General features: G+C 49.5%; 1 long non-coding RNA gene across 1 annotated transcript in view; it reads left to right on the top strand.

Annotated features, from left to right (window-relative positions):
- The first annotated feature begins 1,336 nt into the window (after positions 1-1,336).
- LOC115341493 overlaps positions 1,337-22,911 on the top strand; it is an 87,403-nt gene continuing 65,828 nt past the window's right edge. Inside the window, exons 1-2 of the long non-coding RNA XR_003923429.1 lie at positions 1,337-1,426; positions 16,043-16,192. This is a non-coding gene — a long non-coding RNA (uncharacterized LOC115341493). The remainder of the gene's footprint in view (positions 1,427-16,042; positions 16,193-22,911) is intronic.

Below are 22,911 nucleotides of genomic sequence, written 5' to 3'. Positions count from 1 at the left end.
AGCAGCTGGTGGGACCTGGGCAAAGAGCTCCTGAAGGCTCCTGTGGTGACATATCCAATGTGCCTGACCTGAAAATGGGTTTGGCATATCCAAACCCACAGGTGAAAGTGGGGTTGGGGTGTCTATGTTTGCAAGGCACCTCGTATCTTTGTATCAGTCACGCGCACAGACCTCGGAGGTTCTGTGACGCGGGAATTAGAAGAAATCAGTGATCTGCAGGTCCTCCAACCATTTGGGAGCCCCTGTCCTGAGGGGGCTTGTTTAACACTGGCTTTTCCAGTTTAGGATACTTTTGAAGTAGATGCTAAGGACGCTGGATCCAATGTCTTCTGGGAGGAATGATCTGTGGTGCTGGAAATGGAGACTGAGCTGCTCCGTGCTCCAGGAGCTCACTGCTTATCACCTGGCAAAGGATTTGCTCTCCTAGCCTAGCTTCACCTTCCCAAATGACTATCAAATGTCTTTTCCCCTTAAATTTCAGAAGAGCTTTTATTTATCAGCAGTTTGGTATATCCTTCCTGCCAGATTATCAGTAGAAGGTACCCTTCAAGGTTTAATCCCAGCTCTAACAAGCTGTGGCACACCATTTGGCTCTGGCATTATCCTTTACAGCATCCAAACTGGTTGCCGCTATGGGGACCAGAGATGGCTTTTTCCAGCAGTTTTCACCCCAGGCAGACCAGGTCTGACAGCACTCTGTGTGCACTCAGGGGTCCCCGCTCCCCTCTTTTTTTTTTTTCTTAATTTTTTTTTTTTTTGGTCCCAAAATCTGGAAGGCTTGCAAGACTGTATTGAGCAGGGTCTCAGGTTGCGCTTCCCAGGGCCAGGCTGCCACCGAGCCTCTCTTCTCCAGCGGTCCCGGTCCCGGTGGCCTCGCTGTGCCGTCCTGCCGCAGGTGCGCTGCCCTCGGCACCGCCGGGAAAGCAGGACCCGCTTCTCTCCCTGCCGCTGTGTCTTCGGGGCTACAATGCTGAGGGTAATAAAATCCCTGAGGTCCCTCTGCCCTGCTCTGAATGGGAGCTTTGTCTCTGCAAAGAAATGACTTGAAACTGATCTGGGGAAAGGCGATTGTTATCTGAAGGCTCCTGAACTGTTTGGATCCTGACTTTGTTAGAGATCTTGTAATTTAAACTTCAACCTGCTTATTAGAAATTTGAGATAATAGTTTAATAATAAAAAGCAGATTTTTTTTTTCCCCTTGGTTCCTGTGTTCCTGTCCTACTCTTTCTCTCAGCTGCTGTGGATATTTAATCATCTGATATGTGCCCCCCCCCCCCTTTGCTTTTATTTTTTTAAATAGTGGGATGAAATGGCAAGATGTTTCTTTTTGAGGTCTGCCAAGGAAAGATCATGCAGGCCTGTCCCGGCGGTCCCCCTGCGTGCATTTTAGAGCGTGCCCACGGAAAGCTGGAAGGAATGCCAACTTGTGAGTTGTCTCCAGTTTGTGTGGGTCCCCTCCCCTGTGAGGGTCTGGAAGTCCATCCAGGCAAAGGGGGTCCCCTTCCTCATGGGGGTCCCCTCTGAGGAGTGCCTTGGACCCCCCCAGCTGCCCGGTGCCTGTGCTCAGCCCCTTGCCCTGCCCTGCTGGCTGCAGCCCCGCGGAGGGAGTTGGAGTGGGATTTGGGAGCTCTTCCCAAGAACGATCCTCATCCAAATTCCCCCAGCTGGGCAGCAGCTCCCTGGCCCTGAAAGCGCCCGGAGGAAACGTGTTTGGACATGTGAGGGGTGTATTAGCATTCCTGCCGCCCTTGTTCCCCCCTCGCCCTCCCCGTGCTGGAGGTGGCCACTTGCCACGGGGCTGGAGGTGTTGATCTGGGGTGCCGCTGGGAGAGGCTGGCACCCCGTGGGTCTCCCCTGGGGCTCGTCCGTGACGTGGGTGGGCAGCAGCCGTGGTTTTGTTCGGCGGCAGGCGGTTACGCTCCGTCCCCGGTTCCCTGCTGCTCGCCCCGATTAACGGATTTCGTAGCGCAGGCAGGGCTTGCTGCCGGGAGCGCGGTGCCAGAGCCTGTGTCTGGCTGGACCGAAGCGGCTCCCAGGGCGCAGGAATGCGGAGGGCTGGGTGGGAGCCCACGCGGGTGACCCCAGTGGGTGTGGGACCGGCCACGGCGGAAGACACCCCAGCGGACCCGCATTGCTTTCTGTACTCGGTACCTTCGGTTCATCCCCTCGGCTGCTCCCAGGGTTTTTTTTTTTGTGGTTGTTTTTTTTTTTTTCTTTTTTCTTCTGTGGCTGCCTCCTGTGGGAGTAAAAGCTAATTGACATGAGTGGCCTGGGCGAGATGCTATGGCTCTGTCATGGTTTGGAGCTGGCCACCGGGCTGTTAATCACCCGTATGTGGCTCGGACCGCTGCTGCCACCACCACCCCCCCCCCGCCCTCGCTCGCAGGCTGCCGTGTCGTGGTGCTCATTCACGTGTTCGAATCAGTGGGTTTAGCTGGGGCTTTGTGCTCAGAAATCGGAGGGGTGGGTTAAGACGCAAGACAGGGATGCGGGTGTCGGAAACCCGCTGCTATCCCGGTTGCATTTTGGCCCTGCTCTCTGCCGAGCGCCTCGGGCTGTGAGGATGCTCTCGGTGGTCCTCGTGGGGAGCGGGGAGCCTCCCAAGGGCATCCTGGGGGGCTTGCCACTGTTGCAGCATAAGTCTTTCTAGTTGTGCGTGGTGAGGAGAAAATGTCCTTACAGACAGGCAGGGTTTGACAGTCCCGCCCGGAGCAAAAGGGCTGGGACTCAGCCAGGAGGAATCTGGCAATTTTAGCTTTTACAGAGGCTGTTGGATACTAATGGCTCCCATGGCTCTCGCTGGCTAAGAGGAATTAAAGGGAGACAGAGCTCAGCCGGAGCCATGACTAGTTTTCAAATTTGGCAAACTTGCTGTTTAACGACTGTAGTTGGGCTCGTTTGAAGGCAAAGGACCAAACTCACAAAGCTACCTGTGTGCAGTCGTGTTTGTGAGCTCTGGACTTGCTCAGGCACTCGTGCGGTGGCACTTCAGCCCCGGGCTCCTTTCCAGGCTGGGGCTGTTTGGGGTGGGCGAGGGGACGTGCTCCCCTTCTGTGCCCCTGTTCTGGCGATGGGCAGCCCCGGGGGAGAAAGGGAATTGTATTTGACGGGTCTGTAGGTGCTCCTGAGCGATTTCCTTCTGGGCCCAGGTTATGTTGGTTCATATTGGCTCCTGCTCTGGATGCCGCTTCCATGACATCATTTGGCTCTTGAAGAGTGGAGGAGGTGAGACACTTCTGAGCGATTATCTAGTGCAAATAGCCCATGGTAAATAGACTCCGCGAAGTATTGACACTGAGACTGTTTCTCTTCCTAATTTCCTGCTCTGGGTGAGTTTGCCAAGTAGCCAAAAATAGAGGGGGGGGGGGGGGACCCAAACCCTTCAATCCCAACCTCAAACCAAGACTTCAAATTTCAAGTCAGGGCATATAGCTACTGTCATCCAGGTAATTGTATTAGCAGTTAATGACATAACTTCCATGTGGGATCTTGGCCTAGCACTAATTTTAGGAAATGAGTCTCTATTTCGCCTGTTTGTATTAGCTGGGGATCTTCCTCCTGCACCGGTACTCTGGTGTTCTCACCATTACGCTGTCAAACCAGTGGTCCCTGCCCTGAATGGAACAATCCTGGGACAAATTGTCCTAAAGAGACATCAAAATTAGTGCCTGTTGATGTGCCCAGTGGTTGCCTCTTACCCCAGTGGCACCCAGGATGGATGCATTTCCAAGGTGAGGAGGGATGAACACAATCCTTGAGGACTGATGTGCCTGAACTGCGATAACCGGTAATTTTCCCATTGGAAGAGCGCTGCGTATGCTCCCCATCCCCTGCCCAACCTCTCTGCCCCACGGAGCGGGCGCTGTGGGCAGTTTTGCCTTGCTCTCCTCCCACAGCACCCTCCTCGCCGGCCGTGCGCAGGGTGAGACCCGGCTCAATGCAGGAGCTCCGTCTGCATCCCAGGGTGCAGCAGATACTCTGCGTTCTCGGGCTGGCAAACTTTAACTAACAGAGCCCGTTTTTTATTAACCTGCATTTCCTTCTGGTTCCGCTATTACCTCTGCAGAAAAGAATCTGACCCCTTGCTCTCAGCATCACCTTCACTTTTTTTTTTTCCCCTCCTCCCCGCTGTTGCTTTGTGGTTTGGGTGAAACTCTGCAAAACCCTTCTGAGGCTCCCCATGCCGACCAAGTGATCCCTCAGCTGTGTCACCGCTCCCTCCTGCCTTTGTGCAAAACTCCTGAGAGAGCTTTCGGGCTGGCACAGCAGCAGCGTTAAGCCCGTCATAGGTCCCTCTTAATTAAATTTGAAAACTGCTTGGATAAGAGGGCTTTCTGAACGAGTCAGGTGCTGGGCCATGGGCCTGAACGACTGCCACAGACTAGCACTACCACCCACAGTCCTGATCCCCATGACATGTGTACAGATTATGGAGAAATCCCTCAGCAATGAGCCTGCTTTAACTCCTTCGCGCTCTGGGGCTTTTGCACGGCGCTCCGAGCTGTCCCTGGAGCCTGACCCTGGCAAAGGGACACGCTGGTGTCCCTGTGCTGCCTTCCCAGGGGCTGGATCAGCAAACGGTGTCGGCAGCAGTGGCATAGTCCCTCCATCCCCCAGTGCTGGGGTGGAGGTGTGCTGCGGACCTCGCTGGGTATGTGCAACCTGTCAGGGGAAAGTGCCATCGAAATATTTTCTTTGGATGCGGCACATAACGAAAGGAAGAAAGTCCCCCGGGCTGTGGCTGCGTGGCCAGCGATAAGAGGTTTAGTGTCCCCATTTTGCCAAGAAGGGGTGGAAGTGGACAGAGTCCCACAGGGAAAGCGCTGTGCAATGCAGGGGGATGACCTGTTTTCTTCTGGGAAATGCTGTGCTTGCTTCACCCCAGCCACCCGGGTCCAGCTTCCCAGGAAGCATGCCTACCCAGCCTGCAAAAGAGGGCCACGCTCCCTGGTAAATACAAAATAAATAAATAAATAGCCCAGACCTGTGCTTTAATCTACCCTGCTTGAAGCAGACCCAGCCCCTGCCAGCTCTGAGTCGTGTTTTACGTTGCAGCTTTGAGCTCTCTTGAGTACCCCCTCTTGTGCACCCACCTGCATTAGGCATCTTATTTGTCCCCACGTACATCCAGCGTGGAGCTGACCACACAATTGCTGGAGGCCTTGGGGTTTCTTAAAAAAGAAAAAAACTTTTTCTATCTCCACTCAGAGGGAAAAAAAAAAAAAAAAAACCAAAAAAACCCAACCCAAACTCCAGCAACCCAGTCCCCGTCCTTTAGGCACCTGGATTCTTCCTGGGAGGTTTTATAGGGAGGTTTTGCCAAATGGGTGTTCAGCAGTGTTGAAGCTGTACCTTGCCCCTGTTCCTGAGGTTTTCCCTGCATATACATGCTGGTTTCCAAAACTCAGTGCTTGCCTGGGATGGGTGAGAGCTGGAAAAAGCCAGGCAGGGCTGCGCACACGCAGGGCGATGCGTGACTTCGCTAGCAGCAGCAATGGCTTTGCCTTTTATCACAGCTCCCAGTTCTTGACTAGTGCTTTGGTCTAATGGCAGTGGGCGTTTGAAGCAGGAGGGAGAGGTGGTTTAGGAGGAACATTAAAAAGCAATAATGCAGCTTGTTGAAGTATATTGAAGCCTCTTTCCAGCCTGGAGTTTTGCTGGAGTCAGGGGTTTTTTTTGTCTCCTATTAAATCACACGTTCCCAAGGAGCCTTTGAGCCTGGCGCACTGGGCACGTTTCAGAGTCGGGCCAAAACCAACAATTATCTCCAGTTTCAGGAAATTTGAAGCTGTGGTTAACAGTGTCTTCTTGAGGACTGACAGATGACACAGGTGGCTTAGCGTGCAGCCAACGCTAACCCTGCGTGTCGATGACATTAATCAACTCGACAGGTTGCGGTGTGGCAAACTGCTCAAGGTGGGTCTCCCGGTTGGGAGGTCAGAGGTTCAGGTCTTGGAGGAGGTTTGCGTGAGCGCGGGCTTGCAGCCGGCCCTGCTCATGGACGAACTTGCCGCGTTGGATCGACGTGACCCGCGGTACTCTGTTTCCTAGCATGGCTCACTGTTGTTATTTCCCCAGGCGGTGGGGAAATCGCTCTATTGCTTCCTGCAAAGAAATGGAGGTAGAAGTTTTTATAGGCTGTTACTAGGCCTTTACCATTAAGTAAGGGCTGAGGGAATACTTTATTTGCTGAAAAGTCGCCTTTTGCTTTTTCTGCAACTATTCTGATCAAATGTATTGAAAACTCAGGGTTCCAGATGCCCCTCTGGAGGCAGTCCTGTGTCTGTCCCCCCCTCATTCTGACCCCAGCTCCTCTTTTATTCAAGCTCTGATAGTTTTGGGTTCACGAGGCAAAAAGGGGATTGTCTCAGCTCGGTGAGTGAGCCAACAGCCAACAATTTTCCAAGCTCTATTGGTAGGTCCTGGGATCTGCCAGCCTGACAGGGCGTTTGGCATCTCTGTGTGACTGGAAAATCCCAGTCTCTTATTCTACGGGAACAGGGATCACAAGCTCACAGGAGCTACTACCCAAATGCCCGCAGTAGGGAGGAAGGATATGTTTTATCAAAGTGAGTCCCTGCTGTTTGAGTTCCTGGTTAGGAGCTTGATATCATCTAAAAACCAACATGGGGAAGTAAACAATGACTCTGTTTTTATTTTAGTCCTCTTTTTCTTTCTCCCATTATTTAACCTTTTAATTACTTCAAGAGTAGCTGAAACTGTAAGTCCCAACAGATGTCATGATTTGTTTGTTGGGGAGCCTCTGCTGCTGGTCCCTTCCTGTAATCCTGTAAAAGCTGAAAAGAGGAAGAAATATTTTTCTAAGGCAGCTGAAATGAGTCCTCCTTTGGCTGTTCACTGTAATAATACTAGGTGTGAAAAACCCTCTGGTATTTATGAGCAGATGTGATTCAGGAATAATAAAGACCTGAGAACCTGTCATAAGATGATGTGGATCAATGAATCATCTGCCAGGTATGGCAATTTTGCGTATCAGGCTACATACCTGAAACTGATGCTATTTTTATGGTGGTGTCTGGTGCCAGTGGGACTTATGGTCACTGAGCAAGCCCAAAGTGTTCCCAGAAGGGAGAGAGACCTGGCTGCTTTAGAGGGACTTCAACCAGGAAAGAAACTTGAGTTGACAGGAACCACCACTTACTGCTGTCTGCAGCTTTGATGAGGAAATTTATATTTCTGTTGAGCCGTGCAGAGAAAACAAATATCACCCCCATCAGCTGCCTTCAAAGGAAAAAGCTTCCTACCCCTCGGTTTTGCCAAGAGCTGAGCAGTTAACGTGGCACCCACGTGCCTGCAGGCTGCGACGGCGTCGTGAGAGCCTGGAGAAAATGTGTTCTTCGCACAGGGCTGCAGGAGGGACCTGGAGCAGGACGGCAATGTGCAACACCAGGCAGCAGTTGTGTGCAGAGCCACCCTGGGCCAGCATCCCTGGGTCTCTTAGGCTGCAAATTATCAAGATCAAGGGATTTGTGTTCCTTGGCCAGTACTGGTAGAAAGCCACTGAAATGCTCTTAACCACTCTACCTTCATTCTACATCAGCTAACGGCTGACCAGGCGCCTGAAGAGTTTGCTGTTGCTTTTACAAAAGCCTTTCCTTGCTGCTTGTCTTCCTTTCTGTGGTTTTCCTCCTGTGCTTTCTCCCCTTCCCTCTTCCGTTCTCCCTTGCTTGAAGTCCAGGGAAAGCATGTGCAGCCTTCCCAAGAGAATGTTTTGGCATAGTCATAACTTGTTAAATAACTGTAATTAAAATATTTTTCTCATTAACTTGGAAATAATGTTTCTTCCTAAATTATACCAGAGGATTTTTTTTTTTTTGCTAATTAAGTTGCCAGTTTCAACAAAACTGCTTCAGAAAATCTGGGAGTTGTGAGGCTGCCCTTGCTGGGTCCCTCAATCTGCTTCCTCCAGCCAGTATTATCTGCAAAACGGGGAGGTTGTCAAAGGCGATTTAAAAAAAGGGTCTGCTCTGGTTGGGTGGTGGGGCACAGCTCAGAGGTTCACTGTGAGTAGATGTATCAGGCTGCGTTTGGTCTAGTAATGTCTTCTAGCGTTTCCTCAGTTTCTCAAAATGATGAGAATCCCTTGAGGGTCTCGGTCTGGTTTTGTGTTGGGAAGATAAGGCTTGTGAGTTCGCTGCTATTGGGGTGCTGCTGGAGCCCTCATCCCCATGGGCTGCACAGGCTGACGGAGTGAACCGGCACAGCAGGCAAAAACCCAGTCTGCAGAGGACTTGCTCCCTGCCCTGTCCTGCGCTGGCTGCATGGCACTTTCTCTCCTGTATTAAGCTAAAGCAGCAGCAGGACCCAAGTGTTCACAACTGCTGGACTTGCATGCAAAACAAGGAACAGTTTCCAGGGGTCTGGGGTGATTTTCTGCATGTTTATGGATTTCCCTCTAGGGAAGCAGAGTGCTGTGGAGGAGTTACCCATCAGACTCCTGTAAAGGGCTGCAGGAGCTGAATCCTGGAAGTGTAGTTTTCTGCAAGGAAGCTCTTGAGGAGTTTTTGCATTAAGCACAGTACTGGTCTGGTTCTGTCTTGGTGGCTGTCCGAGCCTATTTCTTTAGACTTCTTGTCCTTGCTCAGGTGCTGAGGTGTAAGAAGGCTTGTGCAATGGTCCAGGGAGCTCAGGGTGGTGGAGTCCACAGGCTGGGTTAATGCTGTTCACTTGAGCATCTTCTAAACTTGGCTGTGGTCCTTGAGGCTCCTTTTGAGCATTGTCCTAAATTCATCCCATTCTTGTGAAAGGGTCTGTTGCTCCTTTAGCAGCTGGTGGGGGCTTGTTCTCTGTGGGTGTAAGTCCACCCCACAAATGTCTCTTCTAGTAGAGGGCTCAGTCCCACCTCTCACTTGCTGCAGTTAAGGTCCCTGCCAGTAACACCTGGGGGGAGCTCCTGGGGAGATTCCTCACCTCCTAAAAGACTTTGTTGTTTGATGTTGTGAATCATGTTTTAACAAAGTCTCCTTTAAAAAAACAAATTTCTTCCCTGCACTTGCACACTCCCACGTGCTCCTAGTGCCGGTCTCCTCCTCCCAAACGTGGATGGGTTTGGGTCTGTGCAAAGCCGGCTGGTGTCAGCCCGGCTCTCCCACGGGCTCTTTCTTCCCGTGGTCTTCAGCATCCCCCGTGGGATGGGGGGAATGGGGGCCGTCGGGCGCTCCGAGGGCTCCCCGCAGCCGGCGGGAATCTCTCAGGTTACAATCCCAACAAAACACCTCATGCTGCTCCTCCGACAAATACCTGTCCACGGATCCCAGTTGGGTGTTTTCTGTCAAGCTGGTGATTGCGGTTCAGAGCAAGGACAGACTTATGTACACATCACCCTGGCAACGTTTAGGTAAAAGCCTCTGAAAAGCACTGGTGTGCATATTATGGGCTATTGCCTTTTTTTCTGCTTGTGCGCATATGGGCTTTTTTCCTGACACTAGCCCGAGGTGCAGGGAACACCCGAGCTCGTTTAATTACCTTCCATGCCTCATGCTTTTGAAAATTTCTACCTTGTGTGCCTTTTTATTTTAATTTTTTAAAAAATTTTTTCTTTTTTTTCTTCTTTTTTTTTTTTTCTTTTTTCGACTTATGTCTGTTCCAGACCCCGTTGTGGACTTTTGCCCGAGAGTCTCGCAGGGACAGCGCAGCACGTGTGAGCTAACCCCAGGGCAGGGTGCGAGCACAGTGGACCTGGCTTGGGCTGCCTGATGCAAACTGCCCAAGGGCTTTGTAATGAGAATGGGTGGCCCTTGGATTTACTGAGTGTATCACTGAGGTTAATGCAGCAGCATCTGGAAAGCTTTCTGCATGAGGCTGCTTGAATGGAACTCGGGCCAAACTTGTCACAACTAATTTAGTCATCTAGAAATGAAGAGGCTGATCTAACCGGATAAGTCAACCCACCAGCCTTGGACCTTTATTTTAGGATGGGATGTAGGCTCCCAGCTCTCTCCTTCAACTCCCAAGGGAAGGAAGGCAGTAGCCGGAGGGTGACTCCCCTGCCTAGCGAGAGATGCTCCTCTCCAAGGAGCTGACAGCGTTTGGGACACTGGGGTGAAGGGGTTGCATTTATTTCTCTGCTTGTATGCTCATTTTTGTTGAGGGCTTTCTGAATATTCAGGGAGCTTTTTAAAGAGCAATAGATGATATCAAACCTAGTAAATGTTGGGTATAAGAAGACTGAGCTTATGAGCCACTTCAGTTGGGCTAGACAGGGTGTTTTACTGACCTGCTGTTATTTGAGATTTCTTAAATAATCTTAAACTTTAATCTGAGTGTGCCAATGGGATCGTTGACCTCAAGGATGTCCCTGTGTGCTGCTTTCTGAAGCTAATCTAAGTTTTGAAAAATTCTTGGGCTTCCGTCTTAAAAATATGATGCTATGCTAGACTTCAGCAGTACACTGGAATGCAGAGGCTCCTGATTTTCACTTTGCTACCAGTGGTCTTCAGGAACCCTGGGCTGATCACTTTACATCTCTCTGTATCCCTGTTTCCCCTTGTGCAGAATGGGAATGTAGCCTCCCTCCTGCCAGCACAGGTTGCAAAATATATTTAATATTACTTCTCCACTTGGGAAATGAGTAAACCCTTCTGTGCGTTTGCGTTATTGTTGTCTTGGGCAGTTTGAATAAAGGCTTTCTCCAAAGAAGTGTTTTTTGGCGTCCTAACGCGTCGCAAAGAGGAAACAACATGTTCGGTCTTGTCTCGTGCACGGCGTTTGCTCACTGCAACCAGTTCATGGAGGAGAGTGTAGCCAGTGCCAGAGGGCACCCGGAGGGCTTGCGGCCAGGGTGTGCGAAGGTCCTTGAGGCTGAGAATGGACCCAACAGTGCTTGCTGGGGAGTTATCATTCATGGTGAGATCCCTGACTCTCAAGGGGCAGATTGCATTAAAATCAGTGTTTGGTTTTCCTCGTTGCAAAGATGCAGAATTTTGGAGAATATCAGTTAAATCGGCTCCCCGCCCCTGTTGCCACTGATGCTGCGTCTTGGGGCTTGTACATCTGTATCCATGAGCAATAAGTTTTGTGGGTGGCAACGTCAGATTAGCTGATGGAATTTATTAGCTCTGGTGGAACCATTTTTAGGCAAGATGTTTTTGCAAACAGTATTTCATCATAAAACACTGCTGTCAATCACCTGTAGGCGAATGACTCTCAAAAACCCAACCCTAGATTGAAGGAAATGATAAGTAGTTCTGCTTGTCCTAAAAGCTTTTTTTTTGTCTCTTTATTTAACGTATTGCTGGGTAAATAGTTATTGGCCTCCTGTACTGCAGAATGGGTGTGGAGGGTCAGCAAACGTCTTGAAAATGGTTTCAGTTCTGCATTTGCTAGCAAAGCCAGCCGTTTCCATGAGCAAACAGGACTGACCACGCTGCATTCCTCCAGCCTGGCTGGCGGGTGGGTAGTCGAAGGCAAAAATGCACCTGAGCTGCTGTAGGAGCTCTCCCCTGGGTGGAGAGGTGAGCTGGTGGAGGCAGAGCCCTGGCCATGGTTGGGTCAAATCTTCAGCGTTGCGGCGATGGCCGGGACCCCAGCTGAGGCTGCCGTCCTTCAGGGCCAGATTGAAATGCAGAAAGCTGGGATTTCCCCGTGGCTGCGTGTAGGGAGTAGCTCTAATTTTCAGTAGGAATTATTGAAAGAAGGTGACTTTTTCTGTAGCAGGGACCAACCGTGAACTGTAGTCTGGGAACAGCTCCTCCTTGGCAGCGTTGTCTTGGCTGTGCAGCTGGAGATTAAGTCATTAATTGGGTACAGGGCATCAGAACTTAAATACTAATTTACATACCTGACATATTGATGGCAAATATTTTAAGGATTGACTCAGTATAGAAGCAGCACCTAAACGGGGTGAGCGGTAAGAGATGAGGTGATGCATCTTTCCAAGAAGGTGTTTGATACATGAACACTCCCAACACCAGGAAACACCAAGCGACACCCAGGGCTGGAAACAGCCATCAGCCAATTTCACACTGGAAAATAGCGTGTGGCATTTTTTAATTTGGAATTTAATTAAATGCTGGACCAGCTTGTGAGGAGGGGGAGACTAAATTCTCCATCCCTTGGAGTCCTTAATGAGAGCAAGCAGCTTTCTGAAAGACCCGCTGTCATTGCAGCACGAGCTGCTGATCCACGCGTAGGAACTCGCCGTGTGAGCTCCTAGCCTTTGCTGCTGAGCCAAACCCTCCCGGCCGTAGCAGCTATTGGGAAACCATCTCCCAGGGAGGCTGCGGGTCCATCCTGGGGTGCAAATCACCCCCCGTACCTGTGGCAGGGCTGCAGCGACCGTGCGATGGACCGTTAGCTGGGGCTGCTGTTCTCCAGGAACAGGGCTGGTTATGGCACACAGCCCTTCCCAGCCTCCTGACAGCATCGCCTCGTCTCCAGCTACTTTCACCACCTCCGCTGTTTAACCGCACTGTCACTTTCCTCGCCTGCTTGTTTTCAGCGTTTTCTCCGACAGTTGCTTTTTATAATTGTGAATTTTTTTTTTTTCCCCCCTCTCTGTTGCTACCTGTTCTAGCCCTTAGGCGCTGAGCTCGGAAATGCATTCGCTGGGGTTTGCCCTGGCCTGTCGCATACATCATCCCGCGGAGGATGGTGTGCATCTGTTTGGCATTTATTAATCGTTGCAGCTTGACAGACTTTCTTCTGCTTCTCGCATTTTCTTTTCCAAAATTATCTGCTTAAAATAACAGAGCAGCCATAGGAGGGGTGGGAAATGATGCTCTTCATGCCTTTGCGTGGGATGCTTGGGTGCACGTACTAAACACGTTGTTTGGAAACTTTCTGTCTTCAGAAATTTGCAGGGATACAGGCGGTGCCCACCCCCTGCCCCCTCTCAAAACAAGAAAGGAGCGGGCTGCATGTAGGATTCATATGATGATGTCTCTTTGTCTTTGCTTATGAGTTGAAAAAGAAGTTAAGATTAGTAGGGACCAAGACTTGTTACTGCTTCATAGCTCCCTGTGTATACTACCCTTCCCTGTTACCATTAAAAGAAAATCAGCTTTTGCCACTGACTGCCTTCAGGTGACCATTTGGGATGCCCTAGTGCCTAATTTGTGAAGGTCTAGAGAAAATGATGCTCTGATCTGACATGGGTCTGCTCCCCAGGGCTGGCACACTGGAGGACTGCGGGTTTAATTCCAAGAGCCCTCGGCTCATCTCTGCTGACTTCCCCGAGCCCTGCCTGCCTGTAACGTCATGGCGAGAGTGTAAATACAAACTGGAGTCTCAGAGGTCTCCTGGTTCAGGTGGTGTTTTGTCTGAGAGATGTGTTTGATCCCAGCTGCCTCTTCCAGAGGTTGAAGTGTTGCACAACAGCATGCTCACTGGTTAAATGGAGACTTCCCACCTTTCCTCTTCTCTGGAAATATTTAGCTATCAGCCAGCTAAGGGCAGAACAAACTTGTTTCCAGTACGATGTTTTTTTTCCATCTACACATAATAACGTCTTTAGCTGTATGTAATTAACTCAGAAGTGATAGGCTTGTAATTACCCAGCAGAAGCCTGTGAAAAGGATTGCGTTAGTCTTTATCTCGGGAACTTTATTAACAAAGATATTCTGGGCCGTTTTGGGATACGCCAAAATATCTGAAGCGGTGCTGGAGCCATGCGGAGCCCTGGGTGCAGGAAAAGGCTGTCGGAGGGCTCCGGCTTGGCCCTGGGGTGTCCCCGGCAGCAGGACTTGTGGCAGATGGCTCCGGTCGTTGGTTTGCCGATGTCCTCCGTTTCGGAGGTTCATTGGGGATGACAGAGGTCTACCCTTCTGGTCCTCGGTTGAAACCGCTGGTTTCTCTTGCTTCTGTTTGTTCATGGGTGTCATTGGAGGGGCGGGAAGGAGGAAGCCTGTGGTTAACTTGTGGAGGCTATGCCGTGTAGGAAAGACTCATAAAATAACCACATGATGTGAAATGACTGTATAGCTCTGGAAATTAATACTTAAGGCTTCTTCTGTTTGAATGCGATGAAACCATTGCAAACTCAGTATATGGATATTGAACATACTGAAAGAATGCTATTAAAGAAATGTGGTTTTTAGCCTATAGTTCCCTCAATGGGGGAATAAGCTTAGTGGCTCTATTTTTTTTGGTGTGCAACTTGCATCAGTTTGTCTTTGTTATCCTCCTGACTGGACAAGTCTAGTTGAGTTGGTCAAATGGAGATAATTCAGAGGTGAACTCATATGTCGGAGCCTTCTTCAGAAGTTTTGAGAAATATAAAATCATACAAAGTGCCCCTGGGGGTTAGACCCTGAATTGATGTTATTTGAGGGAAATCTGCCCTGATTTTGCTCTCTGCAGCCTGTGATTTGTGAGTGAGCAGTGTTTCCCCTCAAGTTTGTAGCTCCTGCAAGATGGACATCACGCTGGGAGGTGAGGCACACCCTGGATGCTGTAACGTTACTCATGAGCAACACCCTGCAGGGGAAAAACAGGATTATTTAATTTTGCATCTTGGCTTCTTGGGATTTGCTAGAGGTAGTTCTCGGTCATCTTCTACAATTATTCTTGTTGTTTGAACTTATAAGTCTTGGGCATTTAATGGATGTTGTTTCACACCACATCCTTGCCTGCCTTTGAGTCCGTGACTGGCTGGAGACTCCTCAGTGTTCCACCACCACCACCTGCTCTGCAGGGCTCATGGGCAAGTTGTGCCGCCTGCTCCAGAAGACAGATGTAAGATGAGATGAGAATTGCCTCTTAGGTCCGGCTAGCGACCCATGTGTCATCTGACAGTGTCAGTGACTTCAGGCAGTGCACAGTGCTGTGCTAGAAATGGCTGTCTTGTTAACACCTGGGGATTCTTGTGGCTCGGAATAACAAGGTGGTGGGTAACCAGGTTAATAAATGTAAAGGTAATTGGTGAACAAGAAAAAAAAGCCAAGCTGGTTAAGTAATTTATTTGGTAATTAATTATTTTTCCCCTGTCACCTGAGGTTTTCATAGAGGAAGAATGGTTCATTGGTTAGGGCACTGGTCTACTTCTTTGGAAAAGGAGTTTGTGTTGTTCCCTGCCATGGCTGTCTTGTATAAATTTGGGCAAGCCATTTCATCTCTCTGTTCCTTGTGTTTTAAGGCTAATTGTAATAAATTCAGTAACCTTTGTATCTCATGGGGGGGGGGGGGAAATATGTTGTTACACTCAAAGTTGAATACTGTTCATATTGAGAGTCAATATACAGCAGGAGTAGTGCTAACTAGAGTGAGAAGACTGAGTATAAATAGGTGTTTTGAATAATGATACTTAAGCCGCTTCAAGCATATATTAATGAATTTGTATGATGCTCCTGTGCAGGTGGTATGGGGACAGGCAGCATTGTTTTCAGTTTGCGATAGAGAAAGTGAATGCAAGCTCTCTTGTGCTATCACAAAAGATCATAATGAGCATTAATAGCTCTAATTTACAAACAGATATAACAAGTTCAACACATGCTTTTACCCGAATGATTACCCTCTGGAACGGGCTTTTCATCTTCTCCATTTCTTGATGTCTCCCAATCAAGCCTGGGACTGTCTTCCTGTATATGTTGTCCAGTCCTAGTTGTTGGACTTGGTGCAGGCATTTCAGGATGCTGACACATAAAGGAATTAGAAGAAAGGCTGAGACAGGACTGACGTACTCCCTGGTTGAGGGAACACCATGTTAAAAGGAAATTTGTACCGCTGAAACCACAAGACTCATCTAATGATTTGGAGTCCATGGCCACAGCAGTCCCCTGTAAGGTCCCAGACCTTTCCAAATACCAGGACTCTGCATCCTCACAAATTGGCCATATGCTGCAAGGGTATGCCAAGGGTTATACCGACGGGATTTCTGGCTCTGCAGGAGCCTTGCAGGCAGCCATGCCCTGGAGCTGAGAAGGGAAAATGCAATTCTGAATTGCATGGAAAATTAAGCCCTTTAGGAGAAAATTCTAGCAGGACACTTTTTGATATTTTTACTCCCTTTGTTGCTTGCATGGGTTGGGTAAAATTCTTTGCTTCTGCACCCTTTAATTTTAACCCATCTGGTTCTTTGTTTTAGGTCCTGGAATCGTGAGAACTTCCAATGACTTGGCAAATCTCTCTGAATCACTGACGTTTTGCTGCCACCTCCACCCATGCCTGTCCCTTGCTTGCTCCCTTGCCGGGTGTCAGTTCGCCAGCCTACGTGCTGAGAAGAAAAGTTAAAAAGGTAAAAGTCTGTAATCTGATTCCGCAGTGACCTGTCTAATCCTGTTCTCTGGTACAGTGAGAGCTGAAATACTTGTACTGCAAAACAATGACTTGAGGAGACTAGAGAAGGAAGATGAGAATCTGCAGGGATTTATTTTTATTTTTTTTTTGTCCCCTCCATCTTTTGTCTTTTTCTGACCAAAAGCTGTCAGCTGGAAAGGAGAGGTGGCAAGGAAGAGCTTGGGGCTGGGTGCATGGGTAGCAATGCATTGGGTCCCTCTTTGTAGGAGAGTTAGGGGTATGGTTTCAGGCAGCCTGGACTAAATCTGCATGGCAGTGGCTGCACTGAGTTGTCCCGGAGGCGAGGGGCTCAAATATGATAAGTAAAACACGGCAGCTCCACAAACAGCCGCTGATTATATTGTGCTCCTACCTGTGGGCTCCCAACAGCTCCAAAATGTTTCTGGGCTGAAAATGAGTTTTTTTTGATACGTGGTTGGACTGTGTTGGGAGTGGCTGAGCTTTCCGAGCTCCCTGGGGACAGCGGTTCAGACCTTTGTTCTGACCCTCGCTGGTTCACACCTGGAGTCCTCAGCTGTGGCTCTTCTTGTAAGACCAGGGCTGGTCTGCTGGTGTTTCCTTCCCCTTGACCGTGTGTTGGATCGGGGAGCTGAGCCCAGGCTTCCAGGTCTGGGACAAGGGCTGTGGCCATGGGACTTTCCCGTTGTTCCTTGTGTTGTGCATGTATGTTTGTGCAAAATCCTTCATGGAGGTTTTTGGGCGTATGGTTTTTTTTCCTCTAGCTTGTTGTTGAGAAAAAACTTCCCTGTACTGAGCCTTGATGCAGGTTGCACTGAACCTACCTGCCTCTGCAAAAGGGTATTTTGGAAAAGCAGCCTCTTCAGATGAGAAACAGGTTTGTCTCAGTGGGTTCTGCTCTGTTGAAAATATAACACGTTGTGTGAGCTGTGTGAGGTCTGGATTACAGAGGTTATGTTTTGAGTTTGCTGTCGTATCAGAGTGGTGGTCTCATAAGCTGCTTTGTCCTCTCTCCTAGAGAGTTTCCTCCTGTTGGGGCTCTGTTTTTCCCTTTACCAAAACCTCCAGTTTGCTGCTACATCGAATTGAACCATGCTTTCAGAGCAATTTCCAGCTGCTAACCTGAGTGCGCAGTTCCTCGAACTTCATTTTTCTTAAGTCTTTTGGCTGGGTTGCATTATTTCCTTCCGTATTTTTTTAGGCATAGTCCCCTCCAATCCGTCTGATATTGCCAACACTGTTGATGCAAGTGCCATAGGGTTGTAGGAAGGGAAGGCTTGGAGGGGTATGAAATCGGTCCAAGGTCAACTATAGCAGTGCTGGTGGTGCGTGTATTGAGGTGACTCAGGGTGTTATCCTGCAGAAGGAGCCCCTCTGCAGAAGAATGTTATGGTTTGGAGGGGTGGTTTGGGGTTAGAAAGCTTAGGCTGGAGCGTGGCTGCCTTCTGTCAAAGCTGCATCCACAGAAAACACTTCTCATGGAATTCATGCAACCAGGGCTCTGTAATGGAAAATCTGCCCCGCCTTAAATGCTATCATATTACTCATGAATGCAATACTGGTAATTAACTGAGTTAAAAACCAGATTTATTGCATGTCAATTATCACCTAACAAGTTGGCGTATCTGAGAGATGCATCAGAGGCCGGATGTGCTGGTTTCCCACCTAAGGTAAGAGAGGTCACTTGCCTTGCCACCGGTGGAGATTCAATGGATCTTGCCATGTTTAAATATAATTTTGCTCATGTACAAGGATGTGTTTAACACCACTGGGCTGCAAGGTTACGAAGTGAAGTCCTCCGTTGTAACGAGATGCTAAATACCTAGTAGTTTCATCACAATTTTTTGTGCCTCTGGAACCTTCTCACATCTCCTGATTGCTTCTGACATCAGAAATGTTCTCAGGCTTCACCCCTCCACCCTGATCCAGAACAGCACTGTGTAAATGCTGTGCTGGATTTGAGCTCTTCGCTGCTAACCTGCAGTGAAGGCTGTGGGAACCGATGTGATTTGCTGATTCAGCTGCTTAGAAAGGAAATCTAAAGGCACCCTATGCATGCAAAGTAACCAGGTAACAGGATTACAACACCTGCAAACTTGCAAATCATCTATAGCTTCAAGTTGCTGTTCAAAGCTTATTTTTCATTTTAGTCTTTGCCCTTAAATCTCCTATTCCAGGACATGTCTTATTTCCTTCTTGTTTTGGAGGCTGTTTCAGAGCTGAGGTGCCTGCGTGCTGCTGAAGAATCACATCTCATCTGTGTTCAAACATTGAAAGAATTCCACAATGTGTGAACTTAGTGTGTCTGCAAACTTCATTATTTAAAAAGTAACAAAAATTAAGCATTTGGAATCTTAAAGGGAACATAGCTTTGACCTTCTTGCTGCATACTAGGAAAATCTTGGCTTCTAAAGTTCAGGTTTGTCTAGGTACCTACATGCAGCAAAGTACCACATATTCGGTTTTGCATTATTCCCTGCCTGACACCTTTGCTCTGAGACCTCCAAATGGCAGAAGACCCTGAGCGTGAGGGAGAAGGCTTAGGAACGTGGTGTGGATGGGCTACTTTTGAGGGTTGAAGAGCATGATGGCTGGAGGGAGCACTGCAGCCTGGAACAGCTTCTCTGCCAGTTCTTTGCAAAACCCAGGGCTTCTCGAGCAGTGGCTGCTCGACAGAAAGTGTGTGACGAGACCAAGTGCATGGTCTGAACTCAAATCTTGCCTCTTGAATAAATAGTGGGCTGCTGCGCTTAAGCATTCACTGACGATGCGGTAATCTCGGGAGGCTTGTCCGTCTTTCTTAAAAGTGGCTTTAGCTCACAGATGACATTTGCAGTGGGAGGCACTGGAATTGAGCAGGCACTGAGCTTAGAAGGAATCAGAAGTTCAGCTGGTTGCTGGCCTCACCTTTCTGACCAGGAAGTCTGCTCATCTGTAAGATAATCTCCCGATTGCACAGACCTGGCAAGGAGATGTGCCAGCGGAGGTGGGACAGGTCAATGTTTGAGCCAGCTCAGCCTCTGCTCTGGTGTCTCTGGAGCTGCTTTTCTATTTCACAACATCATGCTGATCTTCCCCGATGCCAATCCCAGGCTGAAGGGCCAGCTGGGAAGGAAAGTCCCTTTACTTTCTTTTAAGTCAATAACTGGTTTTCAGTTTGGGGTGTGTTTTTTTTTTCAGTCAGTGCTGTGGTGGATCATTCCCATGTGGAGAGTGGATCCCACACCTTCATTTCCCACTCATTAGTGGGAGAGAGCACAAAGCCTTCAGAGCAGTGTCTCCTGGAAGTCAGGGAGAGGTTTCCTATTGTCTGCGGTGGGAAGGACCGATGCCCTCAGGCCCTGCAGACTCTTGTTTCACCCTTCCAGAACAAGGCTGGAAACCCAGCTGGGAGCTGAGCAAGCGAGGAGCGCTCCTCCCTGCTGCCCATCCATCCTGCCTGTCCTCATCCCGCAGCTGGGACCTCCTTTTCCTCCAAGTCACTCCTGTTCCCGTAAGCCAAACTTAGAAGAAAGAGCTCTCTGTCTCGGTTCTTCTCCTTGATGGGCTGTTGGCCGGGCAGTGCCCTGGGAGAGGCAACTTGTAGCCCGGCGCTGTGCCCTGGCCCCTCTGTGTGATGGGGCTCTGTCAGTGGGAACTGGTTCTGCATCTGGCTTTTTCTTGCTTACCCGCTCTGTCAAGGTCCCCAGAATTTACCATAGATATTGCCCACAAGGAAGTGCTTGAGGTCCTAGATGTTCTGGATTTTTAGGTGTAATGCTAAAATACTTTGGGAATACTCAAAAGTTTTTCTGCTTGAAAACACCTGAAAGCTGCTGCAGGCGGTGGGTTGCATCGATGTTCATTTCTGTTGTGCTGTCTCTGAAGCACTGTGTGACTCTTCGCACTGTGGTGTACAGGCGTACAAAGCTGTCCTTTGAGAAGCTTATGATCCGAGTACTGTGTTTCCTCGGGGTGCAGTAATGAGTGCTTTTTGCGGAAAGCGGCAAAGACCCTGCTGCAATTGGGGAATTTGGTGTTGGAGTAGGGTTCGGCTGTGCCAGCTTGAAGCCTGAAGCTTGAGCAGTGGTCAGCTGCCTTTGCTATGTGCTATGGAGGGGAAACTGCCATTTCCATCAGAGATTTCAGCTGAGGACACTGCCTCATTTCCCTGAATTTTGTACCTAATTAAATTCCAGTTCTTGAGCCATCAGATTCCTCTGAGGACAACACTTTTCCCCTTGGTACATTCCACTCAAGGTACCTTCTTTTCTGCTCCCCAGATGTTTGATCTGCTGTGCGGCTGCTTTGCCTCATTCTTTCCACTTTTTTTTTTTTTTGTCAGCCAATAAATCATGTTTTGCTTTCTTCAAACATGTGGGGGAGATCCCAACAAGATTGATGACAGAGAAGGGTAGCTAATATTTCCCTGTACAGAAGACAGTTTTGTGCAGTGCAAAGCACGGAAGCGATGCGGCTACTTTCTTGCAGGATTATGTGGGACAGTAAATCAGAGAGCTTGTTCTCATCTCACCACAACCTGTGAGGCTGCAGCATGGGAGGAAGATGACATCTGCCTTTGGAGCAGGGTGCTGGAGGAAAGGGAGATGCTGTTGGTGCTGATCCTGATGCTACTGTCAAGGCAGGCATTCTCCCCAAATCATGCCATACTTTTGTCACCCGTGCCAGCTCCCCTGGGTGTAGCCCAGCGGCTGGGGCAGTGCTTTGGTAGAGCTACAACGAGGTGCTGTTAAGGATGGGGTTGCCAGATGTGTTTTGGGGAGGGGGTACGTTGTGCTGTGCGGGATGTTGGCAGATGCTGATTGCAGGTGAGAAGGCAGGGAGGGAGGGTCTGAAAGGGTGGATGATGATTTAAAGCAACGCAAAAAAAGGGACATGTTGATTTTTTTTTTTTTTTTAACAAGCTGTGTTTGTGTCCATCTCAGTGCCGAGTCTGTGCTCAGACTGCTGCAGCTGGAAGCAGCCAGCGAGGTGTCCTGCCACGCAGGTAGCGCTTGGACCTGTGCTGACACAGAAATACCAGTTTTATTCCATTCCCCTCTGCTCTGGCAGGCAAGTGCGGGCACTTCCCAGCTGCCTATGATTTTCCTCAAACAGGCTCTGGTGGTCCCTGCATGGAAGGGAGGAAAGAAAGAATAAATTCGTGTGAAGCCCACGTTGCTCTTGCTCTCTGGCCGGCAAGCCTGTCCGGCTGGAAGCGGGACAGTAGGCGATTCCCATCCCCCTGGTCCTGCCGGCCCCACTCCCCCTTCTCCCCCGCAGCCCTGCCTTGCCCTTTTGTGGAGATTTATAGAGCCAAGTGGGCTGAGAACAAATGAGCAGACATTAAGGCGATGTGTTCTGCATACTAATGACAAGATACTGCTTCTGCACCTCGGGGCAATACTGGGTCAGGCTAGTTTAGCTGTAAACTTTATTTATGTGCTTATTACATCGCAGCTGCAGTTTGCCGACCCGGGCCGAGGGTTTAGGGATGTGTCCGGCAATAAATTTTGTTTGTTTATTTGAAATAAGATGCCCCTTCCCCCCAACCCTTCCTCTCTTTCCTTCTTGGGGGGGGGGGGGGAAATCCCTTTGCCATCCCAGATTTGTGAGCGGTGTGGGGAAGGTAGGATGAAGAGCGAGGCAGGAGAGATGGCGAATGAGCTTTGTGGGGAGCAGTTGGATTTATTTAAGCCTTACTGGTGTAAGGAGGATTTTTACCTTCCTCGGCAGATAGCAGTGGGCAGAGGAGAGGAAGGGTCTTTTCGTCAAAGCTTTGGGAGACCAGGACTCCATCCCTGGCTCTGCCACTGAACTCAAGTTGCTTTTCCTCCCACCCCATCTGGTACCCAGGGCTTAGACAGCCTCTTTTTGCTCATCTCATTTGCACCGGGGATGGGTTTTGCTGTGCTGCTCTGGTACAAGCTGTGTGGAGGTGGGTTTGGTTTCGAAGACTTGCTCTGTACTCCTGAGATCAGTGGAGAGTTGGGCGGTGATTTATGCCCACAGCAAAGACGTTCTAAAGCATCCTATTTTTATGGTATCCCCTCCAGCCTCCAGCCTGTTTCCTCCTCGTGTTACATCTTGTCTTTTGGGTTTATAAGTGCTCTGGGGGCAGGGATTGTTGTTCTCTCTTGTCCTGGCTCTGAGCTGCTTTCCGCCTTGCTCCATTTTTCAAAGCAGTAAAACACATGGAAGACACGATGAGTTTGGAGCGGGAGCTTTGCCCACTCCTGCCCTCGTGCAGAGAAGGTAGGAAAGGCTGAGCAGAGCAGAATGAGTTCCTGTGTGTTTTTCAGAGCCTCCTTTGAGATCCCCAGCCTGGCCGAGTCTTGCTGGTGTGGCTGTGATATAAATGAAGGATGCCCTCTCTGGGCTGGCGCTGGGACTTTTAAGTGGCGAGCCTATGTGAGGATAAGGCATTATGTCACTCTTCAGCCCCGATGGCCTCTGATTCCTGGGGCTGGGCAGGTCTGGATGCTGTCACCTGGAGCTGGGGAACGGCTGCATCGGGGCTGGTAGTGAACTGGGTCAAGGCACAACTGCTGGCAGGGCTAACTGGGGAGGTGGGCTGGAAGAGGCTTTGTAGACCCCATCACCTCTCTGGTGATTCCACCTCCAACACCACCTGTTGGTGCCCAGCTCTAGGATGTGGCTCCATGATGTGATCTGCTGTCAGATAAGCCTGGCTGGGCAAAAATTCAAGCCCAGCAAGCA

Source organism: Aquila chrysaetos, chromosome 5 (genome assembly GCF_900496995.4).
Source record: "Aquila chrysaetos chrysaetos chromosome 5, bAquChr1.4, whole genome shotgun sequence".
Taxonomy (NCBI): Eukaryota; Metazoa; Chordata; class Aves; order Accipitriformes; family Accipitridae; genus Aquila; species Aquila chrysaetos.
Note: the sequence above shows the minus strand (reverse complement) of the source record. Positions and strands in the feature narration are given on the sequence as shown.